The sequence below is a fragment of the Tenebrio molitor genome, chromosome X (assembly GCF_963966145.1).
Source record: "Tenebrio molitor chromosome X, icTenMoli1.1, whole genome shotgun sequence".
NCBI lineage: Eukaryota > Metazoa > Arthropoda > Insecta > Coleoptera > Tenebrionidae > Tenebrio > Tenebrio molitor.
In genome coordinates, this window is record NC_091055.1 from 12377530 (window position 1) to 12394712 (window position 17183).

At 39.0% G+C, this 17183-nt stretch overlaps 1 long non-coding RNA gene across 1 annotated transcript; it reads right to left on the reverse strand.

Annotated features, from left to right (window-relative positions):
- Positions 1-870: 870 nt before the first annotated feature.
- Positions 871-9598, reverse strand: LOC138139992 (uncharacterized). The gene is made up of 2 exons (XR_011162417.1): positions 8775-9598; positions 871-7477 (listed from the first exon to the last, which is right to left on the reverse strand). It is a non-coding gene; the product is annotated as an uncharacterized lncRNA (long non-coding RNA).
- Between the last annotated feature and the right edge of the window lie 7585 nt (positions 9599-17183).

Below are 17183 nucleotides of genomic sequence, written 5' to 3' on the forward strand. Positions count from 1 at the left end.
TGAAAATGTTAAAAAAAATCCTTTTTCCTAGAAGAAAATGAAGAAATGGACCTATTCGCTACACTAAATGTGGCAACATTTAGTGGATGTTGACACGTTAAAGCTGCTCTACTTCACCTACGTTCGATGTCGCTTGGAGTACGCTTCTATAGTTTGGTCACCTATGTACAGTATTCACATATCCTCTCTAGAGCGCGTTCAGCGCAGATTCTTGAAGAACGGGGTACATATGTTAACTGGTAGTTACCCACCCAGAGGCTATCCTAATGATCTTCTTTTGGGACAACTCGGAATGTCATCACTACTGCCGAGACGTGCTGACCACTCAGTGGTTTTCCTGTTCAAATTGATCCAAGGCCTTGTTGACTGTTTAGATTTGTTGTCGCAAGTTACTTTTAAGGTAAATCATCCAGCTTGTCGCACGAAAAACACTTTCTTTCTTCCGACCAGACGTACAAATACTGGACTCTCGTCGCCGGTCGTCCGGGTGACGATCTGATAATTATCAGAACATTGAGGGTATGGTTGACATATTTTGTTGTGGCATCGATGCTATTAAGAGGTGCTATTTCAACCCTCTCATGAGAGACCAGCAATAGGATGCTAGTTGCTTGGTATGGATTGGAATAGTTCTGTTGATTCTTAATGAATAATGACTGTTTGGTGGTTTGATAGTTTTGTTTCTTTTTTTTTTTGTTTTTACCTTTGTCTTTTACTTGGTTGACCTGTAATTGGGACATGCTGTTGGTCAACTTGTCCAAATAAGAATAATAATAATAACATTTAAAAACATTCTATGTATCCCAATAGACTGGAAATATTTCATTTATGTTGTATCCATGGAAATGAGAGACAAAAATCAAAGCCATGTTGCCATACGTTAAATTTTTATTTGAGGTAAAACGGACATAAAATTACTACTTGAAAATAATGAAGAAAACTGCAAACCTGATCACAATCGTTCAGAATTATTATCCCACTGGCTAGTAAAAGACAAATAGTCAAAATCTCTTTTAAAATTTAAAATAAACGAGATCAGAGCTGCACCTTTTGAGCCCCCATATCTTCAAATATACTGACTAGTTACCTACATTTAGAAATTGTTTCTTGTAGTAATTTCAGCTCAGTTCAGTGTAGTTTGCTTTATTGAATAAAATTATGTTTTAAAATCCGCTTTTGGTGCTTTTCTTTTCGCTAATAAGAAAACAAGTAATGTAAGATACAAAAAAGTATGTTTAATTAAAAATTACATGGCACAATTATTCACTATTTCTGTTGCGTTTCTTAATCAATTTTCGAACGTTAGGTAGGTAGACAGGAATTATCATTACATGGGATAAAACAGTTAATAAACAAATAAGGCTTAGATAAAAGCAGACATTCACTATAATCGGTATTCGCAGGTGCGAAGTACATGGTGGGGGAAACGAATTCGATCGCAGCGCACGAGGTGTCGAAGAAGCGCATTTAGGGCGGAGGAACTGTGATTGTCATTCAATGAAACCTGTGTTTTTTAATAAATAACACGAAAAGTATGCTTCCTTCAAGTTTCTTTTTTAATAAAATGAAATGCTGTCGCTACACTCACAATAACTGTCCTACCATTTTCTAAGTGGGAGACTATTCTACCTTTATCTATTTCGCTGAAATGAGGCATTGAAAAAGTTAGTGTAAATTGGTAGAAAAATTTTTGATAGTTACTGTCAAGTAGACAATTAATTGACAAATACTTAAAACCAAATTTACGTTAAGAAAATTTTTATTTCCCAGTGAATGTTATTGTATTAGGCGTCTTGATTCACCAACGACTGAGAGAAAAAAAAATGTAACCATGACAACTACATAGTTTTTAGTTGTCAATTGCGTTGCTGCCGTTTTCATTTTCACTTTCTGAGATTTTTTTTAACTGAACTGCATAACAGTTTTTGGTATAAAATCGGGCTCATTGTTATGATATGCTATGCTACTGAAACACCTGTCCATCCTTTTTGACACACCCGATATAATTCGAAATCTTCTCTAAAAGTTCAAAAAAAAAAAATTAAGACATTCACGGCAATCTTTTTGCCAATGAATCTCAACCTGGTCGAGTAAACTTTGAACAAACTTGGTAATGAAACGAATGCCTGTTTTAATAATTAATAAGCTTATTTTTTACTGAAAATAGAAAGAAACAACATGTTTAATAAACACGTAGAACAGACATAAACATAAGGGATCAGTTTATTAATAATTTATTAAAAAAAAATCTAAACAACACCAGATTTATGAAAGCTTACTTAGGTACTCTTTTAACATAAAATCACTAACCAAGCATTTAAAGCACTGATTTATTTCCAAATCACATTATAGTTATAATTAATCATCTAAAATATCAATAATTTATTGAAATTATTCGTTTGTATTCTTACTTCTCGTTCTATCCACAAAGTCTAATTCCGCCCTAATTGTCACCGCCAGTTGGCGCTGTCATCGCGCACTCAGCGAATACCAAAATTTATAACTGTCATAAAACCGTCGATGGTATGGAAGCAGGACTCTCCGTTTACAGCACTTGACAGCGTTAATACGCTAGAACTTGTTGAAACGGTAAAAGAAACGTAAGCTCTGATTACGTTTACGAGTATATACCCGACTATTATTTCATGATTTTATTCAGATTTTTTTTTACCCATTTTAATTTGTTGTAAAAATGCATGTAAAAAACCACAAACATTTTACCTAGAAAATACAACCGGTAATGCCATATGCATAGAGCTGACTTTTGACATGGGGGAAATAGAAATGTTTGGTTAAGATAGTGTCTGATAGGTACCTTATGAATTGTTGTAATCTTGTGTTATTCAAAAGATTTCATTGTTTTTGCGGCAGTTTGAAATTTCTTGGCAGTCGCTTATAATATTTCGTGACAACCGCCTTTTTGACATAATAAAGAGATCGATCAAAAGGTCTGGCATCCTAGTAACATCAAAGTTAGCACGTTTATTGTAATTTTAATTTTACCCACTTAATTCAACAGGTTTTTAAATTGATTAATATCAATAACAAAAACGTACATAACAGAAATAGCTAACAACTGTGCCATTTAATTTTTAATGGAGCATATTTATTTGTATCTTACACTACTTGTTTTTTTATAATCGAAAATAAAAGCACCAAAAGCGGATTTTAAAACAATTTTATTTTTAATAACAAACTAGATATTTAATAATGAGTGTAGTATCCCCTATTGTCTATACATTCCTGAAGACGTTATCTCATACCATCATTTTATTATTATTATTATTTATTTTTATTTAATAGATGTGATTCTTCATAATATTTTAAACAATCAACGACGAAATATCCGAAAAAGAACTGACCAATATAGGTCAATTAGATTTAGGAACATTAAGTTCAGAAGAAGTCTAACTTGGGTCCTATTTTGTTTTTAATATTTGTATGTGATTTATTTAAATACATATCCTCGGAAGTCTTGATGTATGCCGACTACTTGAGTTAATGAAGGTTGTCAAATGCATTGATGCCTGTCTATCCTTACAATTAAATTTAGATGCTCTTTGTGACTGGTGTAATGGGAATATGTTGAACCTAAACATAAAGAAATGTGAAGCAATGTCTTTAATTAGGATACGGTCATGTACAGGGTGTTAGCTAAGTGTCCTGCCAAACTTTAACCGCGAGCTACTAGCTTCATGTAGAACTCGGAAAAAATATTTTAAAAATTCTATGTCAAAAAATAAATTGACATTTAATTTTTGAGGTAAATTTTTTTTTAACTGTTTTTAGTCTTCTACATTGTCCCACAACCTCATAGGTAAAATTTAGGGCATATTTTTAAAATACACCCTGTATATCATATTTTATAAAACGTGCACCAATGCCTTATTTTAATGACACCAGGGTTCTGCAGTTATATAACTTACAATGTAAGTAGTGATTCGAACAATATAAGGTTATACACATGAATATACAATAAAATAATAAAAGATAATATGATAATATGAGGTAATATGATGCGAGACATCTTCTCCAGATGGGTGGGAAGGTGCAGCAACAGCTACTGCATGTTGCCAGGTCAATGTTGGTGTTGGTGTAGATCCCCCATTCGGAAGCGTACGGTGGCCCTATCCTTCCACACCCGCCTCATGAATGTTCGGTGGGCGGAGCACCCCCATTTCAGAACAGAGGCCACACACGCCCTCCTCAGGCCGGCGTGGATTCCCAAGGCGCGGGATGTTGGCTGATTACAGGCCCGCCACACGCCCCTGGCGCCAACTATCAGGGGCAGGAACTCGAACGCCACCCCGGGTCACCCCGGCGGCCTCCAGAAACTTGGTATTGTCATAGATTTGTCTCTTGCGATGCCATACCTGGGTGGAACTCGATCCAACCTCCCAGGAGTTTGAACGTCGCGAACCACGGCATCAGAGGGGGAGCGAGAAACTACGAGGTCCGGCTTGTATAGCGAGCGTTCCATCCGAATGTCGCACGTGGGGCTCCTCCAGAACCTCTCTCCCATCCCTCCGACACTGGACGGCGATCTTTGTAGCCACTGTGCTGTGGCGATGGACGGGGGAGTCATGGGCCACAGGGCACGCCTGTAAGATATGGCATACCGTTTCTTCGGCGCCGCAGCCCCCCCTACACCTCCTCAGCTCCACTGGGTTAGAAGGGATACCAACAGTGGGCAGGTTCGCCGTTCGGAGGTGTACTGCCCGCACCCAATCGCCCCCGGACCATCCCTTGGGTGGGTGGCTAATCCAATGTCTGGAGGCACCATCAGCCGACGACTGCTGTAGGCCGGCTGAGAAACATCTCCCAGAGATAGCTCGGTGGTAATGCTCTCCCGGTGTGATGTTCCCGCACATGGCATCGAGCCTTCCCAGCAGCCGGACAACGGTTTGTGACGAGAGGGCAGCCACGATCACGGGTTCACCCGCCGCCGCATCACCCAGCTTGCGGATCCTGGAACGGAATATATGAGGGATGGTTATCCGCAGCTCAATAACTCCAAGGCCCCCCTCCCTGAAGGGAGAATGGATTAAGGAATCCTGGGTGTGAAGATGTAGATGTAGAATCTTCTTGGCGTAGTGTCGGGTGACCCTGTCCACGGACTTGAGGTTCGCAGCCGATATCTTCGCGTTCTGGAGACCGTAGAACAGACGCGGGAGCAGGTAGGTCCGCAGTATATTAATCTTTTGTTGGGGCTTTAATGGGCAGGCAAGGAGGCGCTGCAGCCAAGCGCCATAGAGTCATAGTTACTCCCGCCGTTTACCCGCGCTTGCTTGAATTTCTTCACGTTGACATTCAGAGCACTGGGCAGAAATCACATTGCGTCAACTCCCGCAATGCTTTGTTTTAATTAGACAGTCGGATTCCCCCGCTCCGTGCCAGTTCTGAGCTGACCGTTGAATGGCGGCCGAAGAGGACATCCGGACATCCTCGCGGGCACAACCGGAGCCTCGCAGCAAGACGGTTCCGCGGGAGGCCAAGGCACGGCACTGGCGATGTTGCCATCTCCCACTTATATATACTACACCTCTCATGTTTACTTACAGTGACTAGAGTCAAGCTTAACAGGGTCTTCTTTCCCCGCTAATTTTTCTAAGCCCGTTCGCAGTGGTTTCGCTAGATAGTAGGTAGGGAGAGTGGGAATCTCGTTAATCCATTCATGCGCGTCACGATTTAAATGACGAGGCATTTGGCTATCAGATCTGGTTGGACACCTCCTTCATTGCGTTTAAACTAGATTGAAATGAATCTAGCGCTCGGGAGTGAGACCCAGTATCATCATATCAGCCAGGATTGACGGGGCAAATGAGATGACATGGAAAAGGATATGGACTGGGATCTGCCAACGGATCCTTCTCGTTTCTCCATCCGACGAACCTGCAACAGACTTGACGGCAAAAATTAGAAACGATAAAGGAACGGACGGATGTAGAAACCAAATGGTTTGACGATCATCTTCGGAGATTTTACGGGCGCCCACGCCCCATCCGAAAGGACGTAGACGCACCAAACCTTACCCAGTTCATCCAAGAGCCGCGCAATGCGTAGGTGCTGTATTGTGCCAGCTCCCGATCCGTCAACCCCAACTCACGCAGGGACCGCGCGGACTCGGAAGACCAGAATGAGATGTTTGCGCTGGCAAATCGCACTTGCGTTTCTTCTTCCGCTCTCCTTGGTTGTACCGAAGCTCCTCGCACCAAGCACGTGGCGAGCTGAGCCTCGTCACGATACTTGGCGACCTTTTTGCGGTGTGCGCTGTCCAGAGAAGGGTTAGGTGCGACAACTTGCACGTCCACGACGGCGATTTCGCGCCCCCGTGAAGCGACAATGTTGGGTCGTCGGACCCCAACAACCATCTGATAGGAGACTTCTCTCCTAACACTCCAACCCCGCTGCGCAAGATGTACTGACAGCGCCTTCGCGATGGCATCGTGTCGCAACACCCGCCCGCCGTGGGTTCGGTGACAAACCTGGATGCAGTGAGCAGGGGTTTCAGCTGTCATCCGCCCCTACAAGTCACATCCACGCCATCACGTCTGCCACGTGATGTTCGAACACGCGATTGTAATGCATTTATATGAACGGAGATGTAATTGAGCCAGTCTCTGGCTGGTACTCGTATGGCACGGGTACAGTAGCGGAGCCACTGTGTACTCGGAGTCTCTCTCACAGACTCCCTAAGTGCCCTCCCATCCATTGACCGGTAGAGCTCACGCGTTCCATCCGCGCTCATGCGTTCCATCCGCGACCCGATCTACGACGTCCGCTAACCGCTCCCGACACCACCGGACCTTCGCCACGGCCGTGTCGGTCCTCGCGCATTCCCGAACGCTTTCGACAGAGGAATGAGCCAAACGCTCAAACCTCTTGAGACGCAACAGCGGAATGAAGCGCGACAATTGCGGAATACCGAGTCCCCCCGTTAGTCGGCGCGTGGAAGTATCCCACCGGTACATCGGGGGGAAGGCGCAGCCATGTCCGGGTGGCATTCCGAACACGAATGTCCAGACGACGCAGGATGCCCGCATTGAGTCTTCCAAATGTCCAGACGTGATAAAATCTGGGCAAAAGGAAGACCCGTACCAAGTGCATCCGCTGCTGAGGCTTCAACGGTGCATGAGTGAGCCGCTCCAAGCACTCAGCTACATCGTCCGAACCGCAACCGGCCATCCCACAACCCCTAAACTGTAATCCCAAGTACTTGCAGAAGGTGGTCCCATCGACCTGGTTAAGCCAACTACCCGACGCTCTGAACGTCGGGGTCATCACTAGCTTAACCTTCTTTCCCCTTCCAGAAGCAACAAGGGAAACGCACTTACTTTTCCCAGGGTTTAAGGAAAGTCCGCTTCTTCGGAACTCCTCCTTGAAGATTTCCAGATTTCTCTGTAGTCCCCAAGAAGTGATGCCGCAGAGGATCACGTCGTCAGCAAACGCAAGTGCTGTTACGCACGATGTTCCCAACCTGAAACCAACATCGGTTAATAACCTCTTCAATGCACGGTCTAAGACCAGATTGAAGAGTAGCGGCGACAGTGGATCGCCCTGCCTGACGCCTCTGTTCACGTTGATTTTAACCGATCGCCTCCCGAGTTCCAACAAAGTGGTCGCACTCCCATATGACCGGACGTACTCGACAAAAGGTTGAGGCAGTCCGGCCCCCTCACAAGCCTCGACAATCGCCATATGCGAAACAGTGTCGCACGCTTTCGACACGTCTAGCGAGGCGAGGTGCAGAGACCTGCACTTCCGCCGAGCCTCCGTCAGAATCGTATCGAGGACCGACAGATTTTCTGCGATCCCGTCAACTCCGCTGAGGAAGGCTCTTTGGAAGTTTGAGAGCAAGTCGGGAATGGCCACCAAGCGGGAAGCCAAGAGACGATGAAAGTGCCTGACAACTACCGAACCGATGGAAATGGGACGATAGTCCGCGGATGTTAGCAGTCTTCAAAAGGGATCTGGCACGTGGCCGATCCACATAAAGATGTTAAAGAGCAAAGCTGCGATGGCAGGTGGAACATTGTTCCAATCCACCACCGCTATGCCGTCGGGACCCGAGGCGGTGCCCCGGCGGCATAACCCCCGACGCCCTTCCTCTTCTTGGGCGCCTGCAGCCATCCCGATGTGCTCGCCCCGTTCGAGAGACTCACCTTCAAAGATTCGTCTCCAAAACCGAACGAACTCGGGGCTGCCTTTAGGACGTGAGGCGTGCTGGCTATTCCCACTGAAGATTCTAGCGGCAAAGGCTTTGGGATCCCGCCGAAACAGTTCCTGTGCCCGGGCATACTGCGCTCGTCGCTTCGCTTTGTTAGTAACCGACCGCGTCCCATCTAGGTCGCGTGCGGGAGGACGAGGATTTCCCCGCTTTGCGGGGAGAACATCCCGGAGCCAGGCCAGTATGGCTGCCGAAACGTTCTCCCCGCCAAGCGCCCGACATGCGATGTCACAAAATCGGGCACCTTCCTTCCCGGTCTGCGTCCAGTCGACCCCTCCGACAAGATCTTCCAGAGCAGACCGAATCTCCCCGGTATAGTTCAGAGGAAGGTCAGTAGTTTCCTCATCGTCCCGCCGCGAAGGTTCGCCACCGTCAGGATTCGGCGCTCCTCCTCCTTCGGGTGACGGGGCTAGCAAATTCATTGCCGGCTCCCTCAGGATTTCCTGAACGAGTCTCCAGTAATCGGGCGTACGCCGCTTCCCTTTGACAGCGCCCAGGGTCCTTCGGGGCACCAGCGAAACCAGATACTGGTTAATGAATCACTCACCCCCTCGCCTGATGGCATCAGCTTCAAGCCTCGCCATCAAACGAGTCTCCTTCAATGACCACTGGGCATGAACCCGTTCGATGTTAATAGCGTTGTTGCTTCCGCCGGGTGTGCTTTCTTGACATGCAATCCACGTCCACTGGCGGTTGTCAGCACTCTATCACAATGCGGACACTGGAAACTGGGCGGCTCTCCTCCGACTCTCGCCGCCCCCTCGCTAGCAGGGGCCCCGGCCTGTGGGCCAGGGTTGAACATAGGATTTCGTCTCGTTACTGGGCCTGCAATTAAAATGTGGGCATATGGTCGTGAAGGGGTGCAAACCCAACACGCCGCCCGTAACCTCGTCCGTTAGCTAGTGCCGACCCCGACTTGAGCAAGCGGCCCTCCCTTTCCCTACACGCCGATACCACTACTGAGGACGTCAACTCCCGCCAACGGTTCTCCCATGTTGCCGCTCTCACCCAGCTCAGGGACCTATTGGCAGGACCGTCCGGCAGACGGGTCGCTAATCCGCTCCATTCGGCTGAGGGGGAGTTCATCACGGTCGTCCATAATTTCAGGGCGCCGCTCCCTCGCCCTCAAGTCAACAATACCCTCAGCGTGGCCGGCGAAATGAACAGGATTAGGAGGGATGCCGGCATCCATCAGTGCGGACCCCATTGCCTGGCGGGACCACGAAGAGGTGGACGTAGGTGCTTCTAAGCTCCCTTACCCGGGAAGGCCCGAATAAGAGAGTCATAGTTACTCCCGCCGTTTACCCTCGCTTGCTTGAATTTCTTCACGTTGACATTTAGAGCACTGGGCAGAAATCACATTTAATTAGACAGTCGGATTCCCCCGGTCCGTGCCAGTTCTGAGCTGACCGTTGAATGGTGGTAATTCAATTGTTAAAATATCTTCAGGTGATTTAGAAATATTATTTTTCACTGATCGGCAATTTCTGCAAATTGATATTCTTCTCCATCGTCTATATTTTATAATAAATTCGCTTCGCTCATGAGAACTTTTTCCGAATTCTGGTTCTCCAGTAGATTTAGTTTTCTTTTTGCATATTTTATAATAATCCATTTAGTCAGGCAATAAAGCGTATTTTTTTAAATTTTTTGTAATTAAATTAATTAATAATAAGTTTGTTCACAAAAAATATATTTTTCCCTAATAAATGGAGGCGCTAATAAAAAAATTAATAAACATTCTTAATTATTCATAATTAATTGAGTGCTTTAATAAACCTAATGTTAAACCATATGTTATTGAATACTTTAAGAAACTAGATGATGATTTTGAATGGGAATGTATATCATGTTAAGAGTTATCCGAAGATTTTGTAAGAGAAGTTTCCAACAAAATTAATTTTACTAAATTACAAAAAAATAAAAAAATATCTAAAAAAATTCAAAATAAAATTTTCCGTAGATATGTATTAATGAATGAAGAAATTAATGATGTTTATTGCCCTATTTATATGAACTAGAGGTCGCCCAGCGGTCGAAGTTCGACCGTTATTCATTAAATTTTTGAGTTTGAACGTTATTGAGGTTTTTCTTTATCAAGGAGTTTGAATTTTGTTCTATTACATCAGCTGGGAGTGTTTACAAACACGTCATTATGCATTAATTTTCGAGTTGTTTGAAAAATACGAACGATAGGAAATAGACGGATAGCTTGGCTAAGCCATATTTAAAAAACGAAAACGCGTTTTTGGCATTTCCTTGTTTTTTTTATTGCTATACTGGCCAGGTTTCGCCAAGGCTACACAGTTAATTTGCCCATCTTTTTCAAATTATAGAAAATTGAAATAAAAAATTAATACAAAAAATGAAATAAAGAATACGTGCTTCCTTTTTTTTTAGATTTTTTATTGAAACAAAAAAACCGGGCGGTTAAAAAAATAAATGTTGTCCATTGAACTTAAAATAGTTTGAAAATGAATTTAATGATTCAAAACTTCTGTGTAGACCATGTTTTTTGTAAAAACTCTTTCATCGTTTGCTAAATGCCCTCGATCGTTATATTCGGAAATATAAAATCTCTAACCATTGAATGATCGAACTCTACTTGCTGCGACGTACAATTGACCATGTGTAAAAACTGGCTGTCTCAATAAAATTCCAATTTTTTCGAATGTAGGTATAATTGGAAATTGAATTCTTTGGAAGTTAAATGGTAAAATAGGAATATGGTAAATTTATACGTGGAATCAAAATCCTTTTATTGCGTGCGGTTCCAGTTAAAACTTCACAATCAATAGCATTATGATGCATAAATTTGATGCGAATTCTTGTTCCATTGACTAATGTTTCATTTGTATTTAAGTTTCTGAGCGGTAAAACGATGCAATTAACTGTCAATATTAACTTATGTGATGGCAAACCACTAATAGTCAAAGAATTTTGTATTTCACTCCGAAGATTTTTTTATAAATAATCTAATTAAACTCCCTCTTGGAGTGGATTTCACTGAGGGGGATTAATCATAGACAATAGTAGCGTTTTTTAAACTTTTTTTTTTTTGTATTTTTGGTATGTAAGTGTATACTTGTGATACCAGTGGCGTTTCGTCAGGGCTGGCAGGGTGGGCAGTGCCCACCCAAAACCAAATGACATATTTTTTTTTTAATTTTTAAATTTATCAATTATTTAATTGATGATTTGTTATTAGAAAGTAAATGTTTTTATAGGTAAATCAAAACATTTCCGAGGCGAATTTTTCTCAGGGTGGACATGTCTTGCCGGAGAGATGTTCGTTGAAATATGAAAGCTCTACGCGTATTATGGCCAACCGTGCGAAACTGCGAAAGAAAGAGACCGAAGTAGAAACGTTTGTTTAAGCTTGACTAATGCAGGCAAGACATGTCTGTCCTGAGTAGAAAAGCATTCATTTGTACATTACATTTTATTTTATTTAATTTCTCCCAATCTGTTCAATTAATTTATTTCAAATTTTGTGTAATAATATTTAGGACTAAGACACATTGAAATAACTAGTAATTGTGAGAAATTATGCACTTAATTTTAAATAAAAAAATATTAAAACAATTTTTCTTTGACCAAGATTTAATTTTTGCTAAACGCTGGGGTTATTCTTAAAAATATAAAAAAGAGTTATAAAAGAAAGTTGAATATCAGAGAAAAATCTTCAAAAAAGTCCGTGACAGCATATATCTAAAATAAACCATAAAGCTATTAAAACAATAATAAATAAATTCATTGGTATAATATCTAGCAGGCCACACATGTCTTCCCTGAAACTTCGTCAAGAATCGGTACCTAATCGGTAACGTCCGCACAACTTAGTCGTTGGCTTTCGTGTGATCGTGTGGTTTGTACATGTGGTGGTAGTTCGTCAATTCGTCATGGAGAATCTTCGAGAATTAGTAAGAAATAACGGTGACTTGGTTAATTATTTATTGACAAACGCGTTTAATAAATTAGGAGGACAAAGTTTTTATTAAACAATTAGACAGGCCAACCCCTTCATTAAATTCCTTAGTAAACTAGGGCCCGGATTTTAGGCAAAATGGACCACTTTTATTTTTTAAGGCACGTGTATGAAACTTGTCTATAAATGATTTCTGGCTTAATTTGAGTAATTAGAGCTATATTTGATTCTGCCTATTCAGCCTAAAATGCCCTTTAAATACATATTTTACTTTTTAACTGCCTGAACATGCCTAAAATGACCAAAAATCAATTTCATTTTCGCGATTTTTTCTCAATATTCGAATTCTGGGAAGTTTACAGTATTGAAAATTTAAAAGTGGTACCTCAATAAAATTTACAATGCTTTATGATTTTGAAATTTAAGGAGATGTAATTATTGAAATGTACAAAGTGCAGTACAATAGAGGAATTACTTTTTCGCTTTTACGGTTGGGACCATGGTGTCAGCGGTAAATACTCCGACAATACCTAAGTACCACGAACCATTAGACTGGTCTGGCATAAATTTCAGAGTTTATCTGTTTGCCTCTGTTCGAAGGAGTGCAGGTAAAGTCCTCGTCTAGAAATAGTCAATTTTGACTTAAATTGTAAATCATTTTACAATAGGACAGCAAACCGTTTTATAACTACGAGTACCGTAATACCCTCTAACTTTATTGCCCCTTTGTTGTGCAGTGCCGACTCAAGGAAGAGCAAACATCAGGTAAAGTAACAGCCCCTATTTATTTATGGAATTATTTGTGGTAGTTATAAGACGATTTTCTCTCCTATTGTAAAATGATGTACAATTTAAGTCAAAATTGACTATTTTTCGACGAGGACTTTATACACAGTCTAATGGTTTGTGACACTTATTCAATGGTCCCTACTATAAAAACGAAGTTTCTCAAAATATAAGCCCACTTTGATGGATAACAGACAATGTTTTAAAATAGAAAATTCAGAGCAATATATTGTATGCCATGTAAATACGAGTATATAACTAACAAACTTGTAGGTAGATATATTAATTAAATTAATAAAGAATAATTAGTAAATATCTTGTTGTTTAAATTTTTTAAACGACTTTAACGCTTATTTTTTCCTTCAGATTTTCCACTTAATATTCGAAGAAACCGATCTAATTTATTCTATTATTCAAACAAAATTGTCAGATATTTCATATTGTAAAGATCGCGTAAATAAACTTTTAGAAACATTTCAAACGTACAGAACGGAAAAACAGTTTTTTAATAATATCTCCGAAAGAAGTGTGAATACAGTAGGTCCACCTACAAAGCGCAGACGAACAATTTTGGAAAATGACTTAGAACTACATTGCAGACGATTATATAATCAAATTTTGGATATGATTACAAACCAAATTTCAAACAGATTTAAAGATTTTGAACAATTAAATTTTTTTAACCTTATGATTAATGATAAATTTTTATCCTTCAAGCAACAGTTCCCTGATAACTTATTAAAAAAACTTTTAGATAACTATCCCCAATTTTTCGATAATGACAAACTTGAAAATGAGTTACGTGTTTTATATTCCGATCCTGGAATTTTAGTCGACTCTGTAGAAATTCGAGAAAAACTAAAATTTATAACTGACTTCAGGAAGATATTCCAGAAATATTTAAGTTAATCAGTTTAATTTTAACAATTCTAGCCACATCCGCGTCGGTAGAAATAAGTTTTTCCGTTCTTAAACGTATTAAAAGTTTGACTCGCAACACAATTGATCAATCTCGACTAAATAATCTGGGTCAAATTTCGATAGAAAAAGAATTAATAAAATCATTGCGTAAAACGGATACATTTTTTGACCAGGTAATTGATCATTTCGCCGAAGCCAAAGACAGAAGAATCGATTTAATTTATAAAAAAAAATGTAACGTCATTTTTTGTTCATATTTATTTTAGTCTAGTTAATAAGAATGTTATATTTTATTTTTTAATAATAATAATAATATGTCTTTATTAGCTAATCAGCTATATACAAACAAAATTCACCACAACCCCCACAAAATAGTAACATAACAAATTAAATCATTTCAAAAATTTTCCCTCACATAGACACGTAATAACTGCTTAAATTTTAACATAATTGTACAATTTTTAATTTCTCTGGGCAACTTATTATACATTCTTAATCCTTCATAATATACAGCATGTCCCCGGATTGAGTTTACAAGAGGGAAAACATTTTTATTTTTGATTTTACGCAAAAACTTTAGAGGAATAACATTTTTTGCTTCATCTGAAACCCCCATTTCTGTTATTAAAAAGTCCTTTTCAACACAGAGGAAGACTTAACAGTAAAATCAAAGAAAATGCAGAAAAAATATTTTCCTTTTTTTTTGAAAAAATCAAATGATAATTAAATATAAAACTATTCTATTAACTATGCGCCGTTTTCTGTACATCATTCAACCCTGTATCGAAGTTTAAGCTTCTGAACACCCATGCCTGATACATAACTATATATAACTATAAAATAAATTTTTCATTAAATTTTGTAATTATGTGACAAAAACCGGTCCAACATTGGATTAAATAAATTCTTTGTTCTAAAGACAACATTTTGCAACAGCAATAAGTTGTTTGTCAAAAAACCAGGCCAATTGTTATAAAATTTATAACATAAACTTAATTCCAAGTCCAAATTTGAACAAAAAATGTTAATTTAAGAATACAGTGTATCAATACTGAGATTTTAATAACGGAAATGGGGGTTTCAGATGAAGCAAAAAATGTTATTCCTCTGAAGTTTTTACGTAAAATCAAAAATATTTTTTTTTCCTCTTGTAAACTCAATCCGGGGACATACTGTATACTCTTATATTTAATGTCATATCTACTAAACTTTATGTCAAAGTCCCTGCAGTTTCTTAAGTTATAATTTTGGCGTTCACTAATAAACTTAATTTTACTATACAAATACTGAGGTACAATTTTATTTTAAAAATAATGAGAAGTGTATTGTACATAATCGTTTGCCTTGCCGTCATCAAGTTTAATACATTTAACATAAGTGCAATTGGAGTGTATCTATTACATCCAAGTATAGTACGCATCGCCCTACTTTGTATGCATTGGATATCAATGATATCATGAATTTTATAAGCAGGTAACATAAATAAAATTGACGAACAATAATTTGAATACGGCGAAAATAATGCAATATACAATAATCGTCTGGTGTAAGTATTTAAGTTACTGCCAATTCTATTCAAAAAATATACTCTTTGTGACATTTTATTTAAAATATACGAGTACATTGAATTATTAAGGAAAGTCAGTTTCTCATCAAAAATGACCCCTAAGTATTTCATTTCAGTAACCCTCTCTAACAAAAGATTATTAATTTCTATTTGTATGTTGTTAAATTCTGTATGACTGTATCTACTTTGAAATATAATGTACTTAGATTTATTTATATTAATACTAAGGCTATTATTACATAAATAAGAGTGAATATTTCTTAAATCATCATTGATTTGGTTAATAATGGTATAGACATCTTTTCCTGACTTATACAACATTGTGTCATCCGCAAATAGACTAATATTACAGTGGTTAACATACTTAATAATATCATTAACGTAAAGATTAAATAACAGTGGTCCTAAAACCGTCCCCTGTGGGACACCATGTTCCACTAAAAGGCTGTCACTTGCAACATCCTCATACTTAACTTTTTGTCTTCTATTTGTTAAATATGAACTGAACCAATTTAACACTGTTTCACCTATTCCGTAAATGTTCTGAAGTTTTTGTATCAACACTCGACGATCTATTGTTTCAAAGGCCCTTTTGAAATCCAGAAACACTGCAACTACAATGTTTTTATTTTCCACTTCACTCAACCAGTTTTCACAAATAATAATTATTGCCGTCTCACAGGAATTGTCTTTCTGAAATCCTAATAATTATCATATTCATGTCACAATGCTGCTTTAGCTGTTCTTTAACAACTATTTCAAGTAACTTTTCATAAACCGGTACTGTATTTATTGGTCTGAACTCGTTACAGTTTTTAGCTTTAGGAACTTTAGGCACTGGTATAACTATAGATGTTTTCCATTTCTCCGGAAACACCACTCATTAGTGAAGAGTTGATTAGATCTATAAATCTATCAGCAATGACCCCTGTAGCATCCCTCAGTATAGATGTAGTTATTCCACTTTCTCCTCCTCCTGTGTTTTTCATTGTGGCTAATGCATTTTTAAAATCTTTCATATCAATCATTTTAAACTTATTAAATTTAATACTGATGCTATGGTCACAATTAAACCGTGCGGTTTGATATATAAATGTTTGTTGTCTCACTCCATTAACAATTTCTTCAATACTACTTATAAAAAATTTATTAAATTTTTCACTTATTTTAACCGGGTCATTATAAGCAACACCATCTTCAAAAACTACTTCGAGTGTTTGAGTGTTATTACCTGGTAGAAGTATTTTTAATTTTCTCCATAATTCTTTCGGTTGTTTTTTATCATTTTCTAGCAAGTTATTATAATAATCATTCTTAGCTTTCTTAATCATCGCAACAACATTATTCCTCAACTTCTTATATTCGCACCACTCTACATCTGATTTATTTAATACTGCTAATTTATACTGGTTGTCTCTCAATTTAATTGCATTTTGTATTTCGAAGTTAAACCATTTATTTTGATAATGCTGATCAGTAGTTTTATATTTTTCACAAGGGCAAAGCAGATCTAAAATTTCTGTTATTGACGTCAATAAATCGCCAGCTAGAATTTCCACATCACTGATAGAATTATTCCAACTGTAATTTTCAATTAACTTATTCTGAAAACTTTCTTTGTCATATTTCTTATAATTTCTTCTTGTCATAATTTACATGTCAGTACACTTTCTTGACTCATTAATTTTTATTTTGACAATTGAATGATCGCTTATACGTGGTGTATTATGTATTTCGTACCTGATATTTTTCAC